Source organism: Bos indicus, chromosome 23, assembly GCF_029378745.1.
Source record: "Bos indicus isolate NIAB-ARS_2022 breed Sahiwal x Tharparkar chromosome 23, NIAB-ARS_B.indTharparkar_mat_pri_1.0, whole genome shotgun sequence".
Lineage (NCBI taxonomy): Eukaryota > Metazoa > Chordata > Mammalia > Artiodactyla > Bovidae > Bos > Bos indicus.
Genome location: NC_091782.1, coordinates 28369283 through 28387331, shown reverse-complemented (window position 1 = coordinate 28387331; position 18049 = coordinate 28369283). Strand labels below are relative to the sequence as shown.

The following is an 18049-nucleotide window of genomic DNA, read 5'->3' as shown; positions in this document are numbered from 1 at the left end:
AGCAAGACTGACCAACCTTGAGTGCCAGAGAGTGAGGTTCCATCAGCCCCAGTTCCTTCTAAAAGCAGCGGCAACATATAGTAGATATTTAGTACATGTTTGCCAAATGAATGGTCTATAATTGAGAAGGAATTGAAACTCGAAAGTATAAGCCCAGATGGCTGGCAGGTTTTCCAAGTCCTTTTGTTGGAACCCAGAGCTCACTGGGCTTTGCTTTTGAATCTTCTCCTGTCTTCTCTCATCAGGCATTTCCATCCCTTCCCAAAATCCATCTAGAATAAAATATCAACTTTCAGGACTGCCTTCCAGATCAGCCAAGTCCAAATGCCCAAATAACTTCTGTCCTGGATCCACATGCTCAACTACAACCCTGAGGTAGTTTCACTGAAATTTAGATTAGCAATTGGGATGAGTCATGGGGTGGAGTGGGGTATAGGGGGACTCGGGTTGGCCTTAATATTAGGGAAGTTATCTTTGCATTTTTAAAGAAAAGCTTGCTTGACATGGAAGGAGGAGAGAGAGAATATAGTCTTAGTATGTGCAGGATTCTTCAGGTGGAAAACTATAGACCCCTCCAAGAATGCTAGGAACCCACACTCCATGCTGAATGACTCACTCATCTGTCACCCAGGTTGTGCCTAGGTGGCTTCCCAGGAAGTCCAGAGTCATCTAAGTTTCAAGGTCAACATTTTCTGGGAATCCAGGCCACACATTTAGTATCTCAGGGACTCAGATCCTCAAGCTGTGAAAATGAAAGAATCCATTCTACCGTCTCAGGTGTGGTGAGATTAAAATTAGTGTAACAATCAGTAATCAATAGTTGATGGTAAGATCTTACGAGTGAGTGAACATCTCTCAGTCATGTCCAACACTTTGGACCCCATGGACTATACCCCCCAGGCTCCTCTGACCGTAAATTCTTCAGGCAAGAATACTGGAGTACTTTGTGCCATTTCCTTCTCCAGAGGATCGTCCTGACACAGAGATCGAACCCAGGTCTCCTGCATTTGTAGGCAGATTCTTTACCATCTGAGCCACCAGGGAAGCCCAAGAATAGATGGCATTCTTAGTGTTGCCTTCATTGCTCAGCTGACTTCCAAATCCAAGAATGGATCACGGATTGCGGGGGAAGAGTTCAATTCTTTCCCCTGGAGGACCATCATTACGGATTTCTGCCCCGTGATGTCAGAGGAGAGATGTTTCAAATGTGAGTTGGGAAAGGAGAGTTGAATTTTTTTCATTAAAACTTCATTTTGCACATTTTAATACATTATAATAAGTATTTTATCCATTAGAAAAGTCAGGGGCTTCCTTAGTGGCTCAGTGGTAAAGAATCTGCCTGCTAATGCAGGAGACAGGGCTTTGGTCTCTAAGCCAGGAAGATCCCACATGCCTTGGAGCAACTAAGCCCATGCACCACAACTATTGAGCCTGTGCTCTAGAGACCAGGAGCCGAAACTCCTGAGCACCTGTGCCACAAGTACCGAAGCCTGCTCACCCAAGAGCCCTGCTCCCCAAGAAGAGAAGCCGCCACAATGAGAGGCCCGTGCACCACAAGCAAGAGGGGCCCGTGCACCACAAGCAGAGAGGAGCCCCAGCTCCCGCAACTAGAGAAAGCCCGTTGAGCAGTGAAGACCCAGCACAGACAACAGTAACTGGCTAACTAACTAATCATATTTAAAAATAAACCTTGTGCAGTCACAAACAATATACAAAAATAAATAAAAGCAGAAAGATACTAAACCATCTAATGTCTCCACGGGAGGGACATGGTGAGCTCTTTGGCAGATCATCACTTCTTAGCTACGCTCAGTTGCACAAACTGCTTCCCATGTATTTTCGTGTCTATACAGGACTGCATAGCTGTAGTTATGCATTATGAATTATTTTGAATCTTATTTTTGAAAACTTCATTATAATCAATAAATAACTTTATATATTATAAACTCTCCTTAAAAACTTTTACCAGCTGTATACTATTTCCTAAAAAAAAAAAATACCCACTCTTCTGTATCTTTTTTCTACCTTTACAAATAAAGTTTGATTAATTTATTTTTTATTTTTGGTTGCCCTCATGGCTTGCAGAATCTCAGTTCCCCAAACTGGGATTGAACTCAGGACACAGCAGTGAGAGTGCCTAGTCTTAACCACTGGACCACCAGGGAATTCCTTGATTAATATTCTTACCCTGAGGGTGTTCCTCTGTGGTCTAGTTGGGATTCAGAGCTTTCACTGCACAGGCCCAGTTTCGATGCCTGGTTGGGGAACTGAGATACTGCTAAGCCACCTGGCATGGCCAACATTTTTTTAAATAAAATTTGCATACCTAAACATTATTCTCTATTTTATTTTAAAATGATGGATTTCTTGAGTAAAAATTACTGGGTCAAAGAACATGAACATTTTTTTGTGGGGCTGCATCAGGTCTCAGTCCTGGCAGGATCTTTTGTTGTGGCACCCTGACTCTCTAGCTGTGGGTGGGTCCAGGAGCTCCAGGCTCAGTAGCTGCAGTGCACTGGCTTAACTGTGCCCGCATGTGGGATACTACTTCCTGGGCCAGGGTCGCCTGGATTACATGGTGGTCTTAACTACTGGATCACCAGGAAAGTTTTGCATGAATATTTTTAAGGCTTGTCATACATGTTTTGGGGGTGCTTACCCAGGGTGATTCGAGTGATAGTAAAGAATCTACTTGCAGTACAGGAGACACAGGAGATGCAGGTTCAATCCCTGGATCAGGAAGATCCCCTGGAGGAGGGCGTGGCAACCCACCCATGTGTTCTTGCCTGGAGAATCCCATGGGACAGAGAAGCCCGGCAGGCAACAGTCAATAGGGTCAAAAAGAGTCAAGACACAGCTGCGGCGACTGGAGCACACTGGCAGCCTACATGTTTTCAATTGCTTTTTGAAAGCACTGTGCCAGCCTATGGTCAACCCCTACTTATTGAACCCCTACTATGCACTGGGACTGTTCTAGATTCGAGAGATAAAAGGGCGTGACAAATAGACAGGTTCCTGTTTTTCTAATATATATATATTTTAACAACTGTGCAGGTTTAAGGACCAACGGCAGAATAGAATTCTGTGATTGGTAACGTGTTGATGAACACCTTGATGTAGGACCCTGAGAATTTGGGATAATCAATATTGAAAGTGAAGTGAAGTCGCTCAGTCGTGTCCAACTCTTAGCGACCCCATGTACTTCAGCCTACTAGGCTCTCCATCCATGGGATTTTCCAGGCAAGAGTACTGGAGTGGGGTGCCATTGCCTTCTCCAGGAGGTCCAATCAATATTGGGACCTGCTTAATATATGCTACCAATATTGAAAACCCACATCAACCACAACTATATTCCACATAATTCTTGTAATGAGTTAATGGGAACAGATTCTTCTTAGTTTCATCGGGGGGTCAACATTTAGACTCAACTTTTATTTATTACCCTTTCCAGCTCCATCTCACCTTACCCAAGCCTTCTGTGCCTCATCACTTCTGTATTTATTTAGCCTTTCCATTCTCTGTCAGGTATGGTTGTGCCCTGCTGTAGCCCACATGACACTTACCTTTCGAGTATGTTTTTATACTCTGTCCTTCTCAGCAGTATACAGATTTTTCTTTTTCAGTCTTCTCTGCTGTCCCCCCACCTGTCATGTTAGTTCACCCTGACAGATTACGCTTGCTCACCCTGACATACCGTGCGAGGCATGCCCCTGTATTTGGTCCAACTTGCTCAGCTCTTTCTTCTCTGAGGCATCTCTCCCACACCCTATATTTTCCTTCTCTTTCTGAAGTTTACTTCTTACCAAAAGTTTACCCTTCGCTGGTCAGCCCACCCCTCTTGGCCTGTCTCAAATCTTTCTTACCATACCCTTTGGCTTGAACCCACCCTACATTTTCCAGTGTGTACTACTGTAACTGAGTCCAAGCTCTCTCTGCACGCCACACAATAGGCCAATAATCCAAGAGGACAAGGTGTCAAGGCAAGGATCCGACTTTATTTGGAGAGCCGACTGCCCAAGAAGATGGCAGACTAATGTCTCTAAAATAACCATCTTGTTGAGGCCCTGGATGCCAGGTTCTTTTATGGATCAGAGATGGGGGTGCTGTGAGGAAACAAAGTAAAAAGACTACTTAATTCTTGCAAACATCTCTTAGAATGGCAAGCCTCAGGCAGGGGAGGTTGTTAGTTTTGCTTCCTTACAGCTATTTCAGAGGTGGTATGAAATGGAATATCTCCTGCCATATCAGTAAACAAAGATGCCACAGCTATCCGTGATTCCTGCCCCCCTCTGCCCCCACCCCCTGCCCCTTCATGAACTTCTGAGCCACACTGCTAAGCATCAGACAAGTGGTGCTATTTCCCACACAAAGAACCCAAGAACGTCACAGTCCCTCCACAGATGGGCAGGCTCAGGTTATCTCCCTGTGATGTAAAACAAAGGCACTTTAGTCTAAGGGTCAGAAGGATGAGGGACAGGGTTCCCTGCGGCAGGCTACTATATTTGCCTATAGTAACAGCAATGCAGGAAACCTGGGTTTGATCCCTGGGTTGGGAAGATCCCCTGGAGGAGGGGCATGGCAACCCACCTCTAGTATTCTTGCCTGGAGAATCCCCATGGAGAGAGGAGCCTAGCTGGCTACAGTCCATGGGGTCACAAAGAGTGGGACACAAGCTGAGCAACTAAGCCCCAGCACATATTTCTTTATGGCTGTGCTGGGTCTTTGTTGCTGTGAGCAGGCTTTCTCTAGTGGCAGCAAGTAGGGCTCTCCTGCTGTGAGCACAGGCTCTAGGCGCACAGGCTTCAGTAGTTGGACACTCAGGCTCAGTGGCTGAGGCACATGGCTCAGTTGCTGCATTGCCTGAGGAATCTTCCCGGACCAGGGATGAAACCCATGCCTCTGCATTGGCAAATGGATTCTTATCTACTGGACCATCACGGAAGCCCCAAGGTTCTTCTTTAAAGAATATATATTTCAATGATACAGATGACAAAAACATATATTCTGGTATCACTGATAACTGCCTCTGGAGAAAATTATGGCTGGGCCAGAAGATTGGTAGTGGCGATGGCAGGGCCAATAATTCAGGGTTTGTCAGACATCGCACTTCTGAGGCCTTGACCTTGGGCCACTGGACCCAGAGAACTGAATGGAAGTGGGGTGCCAACCAGGTGAGTTTCTGGAGAAGGGGTACATTTGGGGAGTCACAGCAGGGCCAGGAGCCTGGGCAGGAGCCGAGCAGTGTTAGAGGCCCGTGTGCGTAGTCGGAGGAGCTGGGCTGAGACCGGTGGACTGAGGCTAGGGCGGCCAGAGGGGCCCTGTCATGAGGGGCTTGGACACAGTGGTGAGGGGGTGGGAGTTCATTCTAAGAAGGGTAGACACTGCAGTGTTCTTTGGGGTGTGGTGGTGAGGACATGCTCTAATTCACAGCTTAACAGATCATGGCGTCTTTTAAAAGGTCAGTTTAAAAGATCATTCCCTGCAGTCCAGTAGTTAAAAATCTGCCTTCCAATGCAGGAAACTCTCCCTGCTCAGGAAGCTAAGATCCCACGGGGCTGGGGAGCAACTAAGCCCACAGGCCACAACTCCTGAGCTGCAGCCGCACCTCCAGAGAAGCCTCCTGCTGTGAGAGAGCCACAAGCGGTGAAGGGGAGCCAGTGTGCCAAATAGATACTCCAGAGACGCCCTCCTGCTGTGAGAGAGCCACAGGCGGTGAAGGCGGACCGGTGCGACAAGTACATAGACACAGAGGAAGATGCCATTCATTAAAAAGAAAAGAAAAAGGATCTTGTCTGCTGTTATGTGGGTAATAGACAGCAGGGCAGGGAGCCCACCTGGAAGACTAGCCTGTTACTCCTGAGGAGAGGATGGTTCTCGAATGGAAGCCGTAGAGGTGTGAGAAGTGACTGGATTTCAGTGTTGATACATTTTAAAGACGATGTTAGCAGAAAAGCCAGTGAAGAACTACACATCTATTCACTTAATTTTACGGGTAATTTCAGATGGCTTACTGCCCTGTCCAGCACAGTGGGTGAGAGAGACCTGAAATGGGGGGCGAGCGCATAATGAAAAGACAGACACATATAATTTGGCAAGCGGGAGAGTCAGGGGGGCCTTGCTCTCCATGGCAGGAAGACAAAATGGCTCTTTTCAGCCTGCACTTTTATTGGCAGAAGTCATATCAGATCATTAGGGAATAGCTATACTGGGGAGTTTGATTAGCGCACCATAAAGAGTCAAGTTAAGGCTCTGCACTTGATCAGGAAACATCTTGTTTTGTTTCCATGGGGACAGACACAGGGGTAGGCAGTGAAGGGAGCAGAGAGCACGTCCCGCCATTTGCATGCTTACTAGGACAATCACGAGGGCATAGTTTGCAGTATCCTTGAGTCATGGGGCAGATTCTGGTCTCTGCTCTGCCAGGCTGCAACAGCTTACTGCAACAAACTCATCGTAAAATACAGGAATTATTTAAAAATCAGGGCTTCCCTGGTGGCTCAGTGGTAAGGAATCAGCCTTCCAAGGCAGGAGACACAGGTTTGATCCTGGATCTGGGGAAGATCCCACATGCCTTAGGGAAACAGGCCCATGCACCACATCTGTTGAGCCTGTGCCCTAGAGCCTAGGAGCCTCAACTACTGAGCCCATGTGCCAGCAAATACTGAAGCCCGTGCGCCCTAGAACCTGTGCTCTGCAGCAAGAAAATCTACAGCAATGAGAGGCTTGTGCCCTGCCGCTAGAAAGTAGCCCCCATTCACCACAACTAGAGAAAAGTCCATGCAGCAACGAAGACCCAGCACAACCAAACACTTTTAAAAATAAAAATCAGTGCCAACAAGAATATAAATTTTAAATGTTAAGTCTGGGGTTCAGTTAGAACCTTACTAGGTAAGCTGGGATATCTGAAACATGTTGAAAAGGAGAATTTACTGTTTATCTAACCATGGATTTTGTTGGCTCAAAAACTCTTAGGATTATTGCATGAGTCATGGGTGGGGCAATGGTTCAAGATCAGTTCCTGGCTTCCTGTTTCCGGTTCTTATTTAGAGTCAAAGCAAATTAATTTCAAAATATTCAAAGATGAAATCAACACCCACAATGTCACTGAATAAATGTAAAATCCTCAGGAATTCAAGGAGATTCTACTTTTGCCCCAGGAATGACCTCACTGTGGGTAGCTGAAAAATCCAGGGTCCTTTCTGAGGCTCCCAGGATGTAGGGGCTACTGAGCTATAGCCCTAAACAGAGTTATCCTTTCTACCTAACACATCCCACAAAGAATTTAGCCAGCTTCAGAGATCTCATCTGAACTAGGATTTTGGTTTTCTGGTGTTGGTTCTGTTTTAAAGCATTTGTGTGGGCTTAAAGTGTCACAAAGATTTTCTCTTAATGATATTTCTTTGAGGGAATTTGACATTCACCCTAGGTGGCTCTGGGACTTCTCTGGTGGTTCAGTGGTGAAGAACCCACTCACCACTGCAGGAGACCCAGGTGCGATCCATGGTTTGGGAAGATCCCATGGAGAAGGAAATGGTAACCCACTTCAGTATCCTTGTCTGGAAAATCTCATGAACAGAGGAACCTGACAGGCTACTGTCCATGGGGTCGCAAAGAGCTGCACACAACTTAGCGACTAAACAACAGCAGTTCTTCATCTTCATCGTGGTAATGGTCACATGGGCATGTAAATTGCCAGAACTCAGCCAGCTCTATGTTTCAAACAGGTGTTTTATTGTAAAGTATGTACTTTCAAAGTTGATTTTTAACATATAAATCTCTTGGAATGAGTCCTTTGGTTAGGTAAACAAAAGAAATAAGACACCTTGTCTTTTTGCTGAGAGCTATGCCTTGGACATCTGGAGGGAGAGACTGGGCAATTTACTCCCCAGTGGTTAGGCAGGAACAAAAACAGCCGTCTACTTATGCATTTAGACAGAGATCAAACAGTTATGGCAAACTTTGAATAAAAGACAGATCTAGATAAAGAATAAATATGTTAGAAATCATAAATTACACTGTTAAAAATTCATCTCCCCTGTAGCTTTTTTCTCCCTTTCTCTTATCTTTTTCAACCTTTTCCCCCTTCCCTCCCTCCTTTTCCACTCTCACCTTTACAGTTTATCCCCCCATTTTCAAGCACACGTCACTCATCTGGGACTGGTCAAGACCCAAGGCCCAAGTCGGAGCTCACACCTGGCATTTTGCCAGCATCTGCAAGACTCTGCAGCTATTGTATCATTTCACGAAGGCACCCTGGTCTTTTTTTTTTTTTTTTTTTGGTAATTTTTTTTTTCTTTTTTTTTTTTCACCCTGGTCTTTGAAGAAAGTCACACTGGGCTAGTTGTATGTTTTCCTGGATCCTCAGTTTTTGCTTTCCTCTGGGGTGGGCGGACGGGATTCGAAGGCCAGCTCCGCGGCGGGCGCTTTCCTTCCAGAGGCGACGCGAGGCGCTAGGGAATGTACTTGGATCCTACAATTCAAGAGCGACCTCGTGGGCTCAGGGCTCGGAAAAGTATCTCCCTATTCAGAATCGACCCAGAGGGTGCTTGAAATAAGTCGGGTTCCGGGATCTCCCTTCGGACCTACGACTGGAAATTTCCGCGGATCCGGGCAGATCTGCGTTTTCACAGCCTGCAGCCTGCAGATGTTGAGCAGTTTGAGACCGGAAACCTAAGGCAGCTCACTCCTCCCAAACCTGCCCATAAATTCCTTCATTCTGCCTTTTTTTTTTTTTTTAATCCACGAACAGCGTTTCTTCCCCTTTAAACCAGAGTTGAGGGGAGGGGTGACCTTCTGAGGGTTCGCCGAGCTCCGCCCTGGATTATGTAAAACTCCCAACTCTCGGATCGTTTTCTGTTTCCTTTCCCAACCCTGTAGTGGGTACCAGAGATCAGCGGAGAGAAGGAGGCCCGTGTGCCGGTGAGTCCAGGGGTACAAAAGGAAGAATGGAGAAAAAGTAGTTTATAGAGTAAAGCAGGGGAGTCTGGAGGCCCGGTGGGCGGAGGAAAAGCACTTGGTACACCGGACTAGCTGCTACGTGTGATGGGGGAGGAGGCGGCCCACGGCTAAATCCAGGCGAGCACACCCGACTAGCTGCTACGTGTGATGGGGGAGGAGGCGGCCACGGCTAAATCCAGGCGAGCCCCCCAAATCTGGAGTCTTACTTCCCACGGAGAGTAGTTGGCTTTATCTCTCATTACAATCATCCCGAAATGCTGGGAAACAAACGTAGCATGTTAACGTTAGTATGAAAAGTCTTGAGGGGAGAGAGAGAGGGTTCACCTAAGTGAACCAGTTTGTTGGAGCAGCCACACCCATTAAGTCTTGGAAGGAAGACTGACTTGGAGGAAAGGGCTTGTCTAGCTGTCAGGAGAGCTGGCTTCCCATCTGCCTGTCTATACCTTCACTACTTATTTCTTTCTTTCTGGTTGCTCTGAGTCTTTGTTGCTGCGCAGGGGGCTTCTCTAGTTGCCAGGAGACAGTCTAGAGCTGGGAGGCGGGGTTCAGTAGTTGTGAACCAGTGAAGTTGCTCAGTCCTGTCCGACTCTTTGGGACCCCGTGGACTGTAGCCTACCAGGCTTCTCCATCCATAGAATTTTCCAGGCAAGAGTACTGGAGTGGTTGCCATTTCCTTCTTCAGGGATCTTCCCGACCCAGGAATCGAACCCAGGTCCCCTGCATTACAACAGAGGCTTTACTGTCTGAGCCACCAGGGAAGCCCAGTTGTGGTACAGGGGGCTCAGTTGCCGCTCCCCCCCCCCCCCCCCCCCCGGGCATGTGGAATCTTCCCAGACCAAGGATGGAACCCATGTTCCCTGCATTGGGAGGCAGACTCCATCCACTCTACTACTCTGGGGGAGGTCCGCTTTCACTTGTGAGCTTTAGCAGTGAAAAAGAATCTCTCTGGGATGGGACAGGACCCAATCTCTGACCTGCTACATAAATTATGATGGTCAAAGTAATTAACAAAAATGATGTGAAATCTAAGAAATGTTAACACTTTCTGAGGCATGACATTTGGGTCCACAGCAAAAGTATTGCATAAGGATCTTAGTGGAATGGTTAGTAATGAGAGGCAGAGAACAACTTTTTAAAAGCATTTGCAGGGACACAAACATGAAATGAACACAGGTCCTGATCCCAGAGTGACTCATTGTCTAATGGGGGGGATGTATAAAATGATCAGATGGGGTTCAAGGCAGGGCACACTTTGTTCCATCAGGGAGGTTTCAACAAGGGCTAGACCAATTATTCTAAAACTGGAATCACTGAGGGGGCTTTAAAGGATAGGAAGCCTAGGCCCAACCCAAGGGATACTAATTCAGTTGGTTTTGGCCATGGCCTAGAGATACAGACAGTAAAAACTCTCCAGGTGGTTCTATAAGCAGTCAAGTTTGAGGACCATGGTGTACATATTCCAAAGACCAAAAGATGTGCTTTGGGGACATCTTTCAGTAGAAGAAGACTTTCAGGATGGCATTTCAGTAGAAGAAGACTTTCAGGATGGCATTATTGTTATATTTGAAATATAGTTCATATATCACTTAATTCACCCTTTTAAAGCAAACAGTTAAAGAAAGGGAAAAAAAAAAACATAAAAGCAAAAAAACAAAAAGCAAACAGGTAGTTTTTAGTATGATCCCAAGGTTGTGCCACCCCTACCACCATCTAATTGGGATGTTCTTTTAGGATGTGTTGTTCTGATGGGCTGGAAGGCAGAGGAGAGTAACCCATAGGAGAGTGATGTGTAAGCAGTGGCATCCTTATTGTCACAGAGAAATGGAATATGGTGCCACCTAGCTGGTTGTGGCAGCTTCCACTTAAGATGGAGTAGAGACGTTGTGTGTTAATCTGCAGGTGGGGCAGCTGTGGATGGCTTGGGACATTATGGTAATAACTGGGGACAGACCTGTGTTTAGGAAGCCTTTGCAGTTCTCTAGGCTGTGGTAGGTGAAAGCTTGGACTAAGGTAGCTGTTGTGGGATTGAAAAGGGGTTGGAGGAGCTGACTGTGAATCCATGAGAGGGAGGGGAAAGGGGATCAGAAGGGACCAAGCTGGAGATGCTTAAAGAGAACTAGGAGAGGCTGGTGTGCGGAGTTTGCTTGTAGTCCTGTTGGGTTTGAGGGGAGGATGGGCCCAGAGGTGCAGACATACTGAGGCAGCTTGAAAAGGGAATCTGGAGAGGCTGGTATTGGAGTGTATCATAGGGAGTCATCTCACTGAACCTGTGATTCCCCAGGGGCTGAACGAAGAGTCTCCTTGGGAGAATGCAGATACTTATAGGATGAGGCCACCAGAAGACACATAGCAGTCAGTCAGAGGAGGAGAAGGAGATTAGAGGGAGGGGATGTATGTATATTTATGGCTGATTCATGCTGTTGTACAGCAGAAACCAACCATTGTAAAGCAGGTGTCCTCCGATTAAAAATAAATTTTTTAAAAAATGAAAGAAGAGAGAGAGAAGGGTTTGGTCATTCATCTGGGGTAGTGACTTCTGAGAGGCAGAGTTGCTGAAATCTACAAATCTGGTCTCAGTAGACTTTTTATTTGTTTTCTCAGCTGCAGTGATTCTTCCCTGTGGCACCTAGGTTGTTCCTTGCTTGGCTGGGCCTTCTTTCGTTGCAGAGGGTGAGGACTGCTCTCTAGTTGGGCTGAACGGGCTTCTCATTTAAGGTGACTTTCCCTTGTGGAGCAGGAGTTCTAGGGCACTCTGGCTTCAGTGATTGCAGCTCAAGGGTTGAGTTGTTGCTGTGCGCAGGCTTAGTTGCCCCGAGGCATGTGGGATCTTCCCAGGCCAGGTATGGAACCCGTGTCCCCTGTTCTGGCAGGCGGATTCTTAACCACTGGACCACCGGGGAAGACCCTGGCTGGTCTCAGTAGACTTTCGCCAGTAACTCTGCTGTGCGAGGTGGAGGGAGGTGGAGGTGGGTTGGGTTGGAAGAGAAGTCGTGACTAAAGGAAGAGCCGGAAACATTGAGATGTCTCTAAAGCTCACCCTCTGTCTCACCTCCTTGGCTTTTCTAGCCTTCAGGCTTTTAAAATTACTGCAGATGGTGACTGCAGCCATGAAATTAAAAGAGGCTTAGTCCTTGGAAGGAAAGTTATGACCAATCTAGACAGCATATTAAAAAGCAGAGACATTACTTTGCCACAAAGGTCTGTCTAGTCAAGGCTATGATTTTTCCAGTAGTCATGTATGGATGTAAGAGTTGGACTATAAAGAAAGCTGAGTGCCGAAGAAGAATTGATGCTTTTGAACTGTGGTGTTGGAGAAGACTCTTGAGAGTCCCTTGGACTGCAAGGAGATCCAACCAGTCCATCCTAAAGATCAGTCCTGGGTATTCATTGGAAAGACTGATGTTGAAGCTGAAACTCCAATACTTTGGCCACCTGATGTGAAGAGCTGACTCACTGGAAAAGACCCTGATGCTGGGAAAAATTGAGGGCAGGAGGAGAAGGGGACGACAGGGGATGAGAGCGTTGGATGGCATCACCGACTCAATGGACATGAGTTTGGGTAAGCTCCGGGAATTGGTGATGGACAGGGAAGACCCGTGCTGCTGTTCATGGGGTCGCAAAGAGTTGGACACGACTGAGCGACTGAACTGAACTGAACTGAACTGAGGAGCGGAAGTGAAGTGAAGTGAAGTCGCTCAGTCGTGTCCGACTCTTTGCGACCCCATGGACAGTAGCCCATCAGGCTCCGCCATCCATGGGATTTTCCAGGCAAGAATACTGGAGTATTCTTTTCCTTATCTAGGGGATCTTCCCAACCCAGGGATCGAACCCAGGTCTCCTCATTGCAGAAAGATGCTTTTACCGTCTGAGCCACCAGGGAAGCCGGTAAGAGACGGGCTAACCAAGCAGAGGGGCCGGGGCGGGGCGGGGCGGGGCCGGGGGCGGGGCCTGGCGGGCGGGGCTAGGGCACCGGCGTGGTGAATAGATTTGTCCGCCCGACTTCCCCACAGCTCAGTTCTCCGCCGCGGTTCCTAGGGTCCGCCAGCTTTCCTTGGGTCCCGGAGCCTCTGGCGGGCAGACAAGATCTGGGCCATGGGGCTGTCTCGTGTCTGGCTGTTTCTAGACGGCCTTGCCTTTTTTGTGCTCCTGGGTAACGCCGCCGGTGAGTGAGGTTCATTGAGGTGTCAGTCTGGACGGAGTCCGGGCTGGGTCAGGGGTTCGGGTGGTTAGTATTCGAGGGGATTCGGTGAGCGTCGCGGGGATCGTCTCAATTGCGGCTGGGGGTGAGCGAATAGAGGAGTTGGGGGTGGGGGTGGGAGGAAGGTGGGGGGCGGGGAGGTGAAAGGTCTAGGAGCGGCCGGGAGCTTCACACGGCGTGTGGCGAGCACTGCATCCCGCGTTTCAGTCTCTTTCCAGTTCCTAGCCTCTGCTCTCCCTGCCCCACCTGCCCTCCCCGGTGTCCTCATCACCTGCCTCAGTCCTCAGATTCTCCTGATTGGCAAGGCAGCCTGGTCCCCACTCCGCTCCCTGCCGCTTCCCGCCCCGCCACCGCCCCGCCCTGTTGCTCTCTTGAATGGCGTTTTTTTCCAGGTCCCAGGCTCAGGCGATCACTTCTTAGCCGTCTGTGGGGCGCCCTCTTATGCCCCTGAAAGCTGTCCTCTCCTATTCTTAGCTCTGCGGTCTCTTCTCATTTCTGGACGCCGGAAACAAGGAGTTTCCAGGTTGGCGGCGCTCAGGGGTCCTCAGCCCCGAGAGTTAAGGCTCTTTTTCTAGTGACCAGGGCTTCTGAGGAGGGGCAAGCTCGATCCACACTCTTCCTACTGCTATGGGCACTGTGGCGGCTCCTGAATCACTGACGGAGGTTAGGTCTGAGGGCTTTGGGACCAAAGGATTCTTCCCGCGATTTCCGTGGTCCCCCCTCCCCCACTAACGTGAACTCTAATTTTCCGCTGTGCCTGTGGTCCCACAACTGAATCTCTCCTTACCTCCTCCCTTGCTGGCCCTCGAGCCCCCTCAGGATTTGCCCTCCCCCCTCGGTCCTGCCCCCTCCCCTCCCTGCTGCCCTCTCCTCTCTACCGCTCTCTGATCTCTTCCTAGGGCGTCCCCACCCTCATCCCTTTTCCCACTACAGGTCCCTCCCCTCCCCTCATGGGTCTTTTCCTGGGAGGATCAGTCACCTGCAAGGCTCCTTCCTCCCCTCAGCTTTCACTAGCCTTACTTTTCTTGGGATGACTTTTACCCATGAATTTTCCTCTCCAGCCTCTGCGCTATTTCACCAGGCGGAGCTCTCCTGCCAATGATCCCTGGGCCTTGAGCACAGTGCCCAGCCCCTGGGGGAGGACCTGTCCCCCACTTGACACCCATCCTCTTACCTCCGCCCCCTCTCCCCCCGTGCAGGCACCTGCTCTTGGCCCTCATCCAAGGGGAGCCTTTCCCCCAACACGGCCCCTCCCCACTCCTGCATCCTAAACCTCACCCTCTGGATTCCTCCACTCCCCGAGCCTCAGGTGCTGGAGTCCTCTTGCCCTGGTCCGTCTGCAGTTCCCCCCATGACACCTTGCCCTGCTCCCACCCTTGTCCGACTGCCTTGGGCCCTCACCAAGTTCTCATCAATCACAGGCCCCATGGTGCCCAGAATCTCCACCTCCCTCACCCAGGGCATCCCTCCTCTTCTGTCTTTACCTTAACCCAAGGCGGGGGGGTCACCCCTGAGCCATGCTCACCCCTTGCCCCTCAATCCCAGGCCCTCACCACGTCTTCTCTGCAGTCTCTTCCCTTCCCCCACAGTAGGAATACTGCCCGTGGTCCACTGCCCACCTCCTTAGCCTTCATCACCCTCTCTTTGGTTCCACGACCCCAGTGGACTCTCACTATCTCAATCTTGTATCCGAAATCCTTGTTTGTGCCACTTGGTCAGCAGGCTTTTCCTACAGGGAGTCTTCTCCCAGGCCCCCACCCCCTGCTTGCTGGCTGCCTGGCCCGAACCCTCTGTGGAGGTGTGACCTCACTCCCTCCAGCCCCTCCCACCATGTAGGTGCTTCCCAGTGTGCACCTTGGCTTTCAGTTCTATCTTCTCTTGCCACTCCGATATTTTAATTCTCCATGACCCTTATGCTCATGGCACTGCCTCCTCTCCCAGGGGACACTGGCAGGTGCAGCCACCTCCCCACCTGGGGCCTCACCATGCCTCTTTCCACTCTGCGCCCAGACCCACTCCTTCACCTCCCTCAGGTTACCGGCCCACCTTCATCTCTCTTGGGGCCACAGCCCAGCCCCTCAGGCCCCTCTGCCTCCTGCCTCACCCTCCCTGGAGCCCACCTTGTCCATGATGAGCCTGCACCAGGGGCAGCAGCCCTCTCTCTCCATCTCACCTGGCCCCCCTCTGAGCAGGGATCCCTCTGGTCCTGGGTCTGACACTGCCCTTCCCTCCCTCTGACTCCACCTCCCCTCACCCTGCTCTTCCTGCCTCTCCCCTTGGCCTCCTCCCTGGACCCTTAGGGAGCCGGTGCCTCCCTGTCCTGGCGCTTGTCCTACACGTGTGTCCATCTCCACCCTCCCCCTCCACTCCTCCTTCTCTTTCCCTCCCCTCTCCCTCCTTCTCTTTCCTGTTTTCCTGTATGGAAATCCTCATTCTGGTCCCTTGTACACATGCATGTTCTGCATCCTCAGCACCTGGAGCAGGTCAGGACACAGAACTTGTCTGTGAAACATCTGATGTGCACTTGTCTCCAGAAAGCAGCTTCATCTGTGGTTCCTCCTTCCCCAGGATCCCACAGTCTTTTATACAACATGACTGTGCTTTCCTGGGATGGCTTTGTGCAGTCCAGGTTTTTTGCTGAGGGATACTTGGATCGTCAGGCCTTCCTGCACTATGATCACAAAAAAGGCAGGGCAGAGCCCTGGGGACGGTGGGCTGAAAAACTGGCAGCAGAGACGTTGGAGACAGAGTACACGGACTTGAATGCAACCTGGAAGGAACTCAGAAAACTTCTAGAAAAAATCCTGTCCCTGCAGGAGGAGAAAGGAGATGATAGTGGAGAGGGGGCAAGAGTGCTGTGGGCCATTTTCCTGGAAGGTGTGCGACCCAGAGCGTGGGCCTCTCTCCTCTGAATTTAGGGTGGGGATGAGGAAGTGGGGTCTGTGAGTTCAGCAGCACAGGGAAGACATGGAGGGGAGCAAGCTTCACGGAGAGGACAGGTACTGACACTGGGCCAGGCCCTTCCTCTGCCCCTGTTCTTAAATCCTCCCATCCTGACTTGCCCACGGAGACCCTCCCTGTCCTCTGGGCACGTATGTGCTCTGTTGGCGTGGTGTCCTGGGGTTTCTTTCCTGTTCTGTTAAATCCACTGTAGAAAGCTGGGTGGGTGGCGGGGCATGAACTGCCCCTGTGACAATCGTCCAGGGGAGCAGCGGGTCCTCCGACAGAAACTGTACGAGGGGAGGTAGGTGTCAGGCAGCAGAGGAGGGCCTTGGATGGGGGTGGGCCTCTGGCTCCCAGACTGCCTGATCCAGAAAATTCCCTCTAATCCCCAGGAGCCCACCCTTCACAGCCCCCTCCCCAGCATCAACAGTGGTCCCAAGAGAGTGAGGCCCATCCCACCCCCGCCCCCTTCCCGCCAGAGGACTCGGGCCCCAGGGTGCAGAACTTGGAGCAGGCCTGGGGGGATGAGGGCTCAGCCAGAGGTGGACAGTGGGAGGAGCAGCTCTGTGCACTCTGTCTTCCTTGAGAGAGCAGGGCTTGGCCGCGGGCCTCACTGGCTCTGTGCTTTCTCCCCACAGAGCCCCCAGCCGTGAATGTGACCTGCAGAAAGGACTCAGAGGGCATGGTCTACCTCACATGTGAGGCTTTTGACTTCTTTCCTTGCAATATGTCAGTGGTCTGGTTTCGGGACGAAGAACCCATGAGCCGGGACGCCCAGGAGTTTGGGGATGTCCTGCGTGATGGGAATGGGACCTGCTACACCTGGGTGACCATAAGAATTCCCCAAGGAGAGGAGCTTCGGGTCAAGTGCATTGTGGAACACTGCGGAAATCACAGCACACACCTCCCACCCTTGGGTGAGACTGGGGTGAGCCTGGAGGCAGTTGTGACCCTGGGAGGGTCAGAGGCCAGGGTCAGGGAGAGGAGAGCAGGTTGTGGCTCTGGGGTGCCCGGGTTGAATATAATAAGGTCCTTTTTCAGGAAAGACCCTGGCGCACCAGAGCTCATGGTGGATCGTGAGCGTTTCTGTTGCTGTTGTTTTTATCATCGGATTTTGTGTCTATTGTTATATTAAGAAGAGGAAGACAGCATCAGCTACAGGGAGGCCAGGTGAGAAATCTGGGCAGGGGGTGCTCTGCGTGAGATTCGGCAGCGATGAGGATTTCAGCTCCCTGCTCTGTTTGGAGCTCTCTTTGTTTTCTGTCAGGCTCACTGGGGCTTGTCTGGGGAGCATGTGTAGGATTATGTGCTGGTTGGGAGGGTCTAGGTGATCCAGGAATCAGAGAGAACCTTTAGTAAAGTGTCTGTACCTAGTGAGGAGGGGATAAAAACTGAAGAGGAATTCAGAGGAAAGGTGACGATCTAAGTGCCTGTCTGCATTTCTCCCCCCTGGGTTTTCAGTCATTATTAAGAATCCAAGTGAAAGCATCATAAGGCTCAAACTAGGGGTCAGTGGATGGTCAGAGCCCTGGCTGTAATGTCCCCTGGCCAGGCCCCACTTGGAGATGTCTTGCAGCCTTCCAAATTCCTCCTCCTCCATGAACTAGCTTCTGAGTTCAGTTTCTGCTGGGTCACCCCCAGCCTGCACCTTTCTCTAGTTCCCATCAAGTGCCCCCATGCTAGCTGGGCTCTCCTTCCCCATAATATGGAGGACTAGTAGACAAACCTTGACCATTTGAAGAGAGGAGACCAGTCAATCCTCAGGCAACTGGGGTCACTGATTTTATCCTGTCTCCAGGTTTTTCCTATCTAGCCCCTTGGGATACTCTTTAGGGCAGGGCAGTGGGTCTGCTCTCTGTGGCCTCACCCTGCCCCCCTGAGTCAGTTCCCTTGCTCATGGTGGTCACTGCCTTGGAGATGTGGAGGAAGGGATGGGCTCTTTGACTACTT

At 50.2% G+C, this 18049-nt stretch overlaps 1 long non-coding RNA gene across 1 annotated transcript; it reads left to right on the top strand.

Moving 5' to 3' along the window:
- Window positions 1-12164: 12164 nt before the first annotated feature.
- Window positions 12165-16812, top strand: LOC139178977 (uncharacterized). The gene is made up of 3 exons (XR_011563421.1): window positions 12165-12517; window positions 12761-12843; window positions 16738-16812. It is a non-coding gene; the product is annotated as an uncharacterized lncRNA (long non-coding RNA).
- Window positions 16813-18049: the final 1237 nt, after the last annotated feature.